The following is a 1171-nucleotide window of genomic DNA, read 5'->3' on the forward strand; positions in this document are numbered from 1 at the left end:
GATATGAAATTAGGGTAGTTGTCATAAAGTATAATTTTAGAAAGGAGATAAATCAATGATGTTCTAAGTAGTGATAATTTCGTACAACGAGAGGGGGGAGGCAAAACAAAGAAAATCCGCATCATTTTGTTAACCAGAAACAATTAAAGTGTTAAAATCCTATCCTATGTATTTGGTTAGAGTAATTCTAATTTACTAAATTATATGCATTTAAATATAAAAAAAAATTCTTAGATACTTTAGAACTTTAGTTAGAAAACTTTTATATTAAATAAAAAGAATTTACATGATATATCTTTAGAGAAAACATAAAAAATATATAGTTTATTTTTTATAATTGTTATCTATAATTCTTCTTATAATTGATTTACATTTAATTATTAATGTCAAATTCTCTATAATTTTAAATTTTTTTTATTCAAATCTAACCAAGGATTAAGGAATTAAAATATTCATTTTAAATATGCATTTAATTAAATATACACAATAAAAAGCATAATATTTTTTTATTAAAAATACAAAATATTACATAAATTAATATGTTAATATTATTAAATATCATAATTTTAATTAAATTTATTATTTGTTTATTTTTATTATAAATAACAGATGTAAAAATGATTGTAATATATAAAAATTCAGTTTAGATAAACTTTCATGCTGGTCTTTATAAAATAAAAACATTAAATAAAACTCCTCTCGTAAATTAGAAATAATTTATATTTTTATAATTTTTGAAAATTTTTTATTTAACTTTTTTTAAAATAAAAAATTATTTTAAAAAAATATTATTTTTTATAATAAAAAATTTATTTTATAAATTGACTGAAAGAAAACTAATATTGAAGATTGATGAAATGAAAATAAGAATTGTGATTTGATGCATGGACAATGAGGCATGGACTCTCAAGGCTGACATATAGAGCTAAAAATTTGTAAACAGGATTGAAAGGCATCACTTCCGCTTCACACTTACTATACTCATTCAAGCAAACTTTAAAAAGAGCCTTAAAAGCACAGAAACTAACAACGAGCTTTTGCGTCAGAACAATGCTCAGTGCTCATCAATATTCTTATATCTAAAACACAACCATAACACACAATTACTGCTCACTGCATCAGTAACTATTATTAAACGTTAGCAATATCTCATTAAAAATATCAATACGTA

Source organism: Abrus precatorius, unplaced genomic scaffold, assembly GCF_003935025.1.
Source record: "Abrus precatorius isolate BTA unplaced genomic scaffold, Abrus_2018 Scaffold10, whole genome shotgun sequence".
NCBI classification, from domain to species: Eukaryota; Viridiplantae; Streptophyta; class Magnoliopsida; order Fabales; family Fabaceae; genus Abrus; species Abrus precatorius.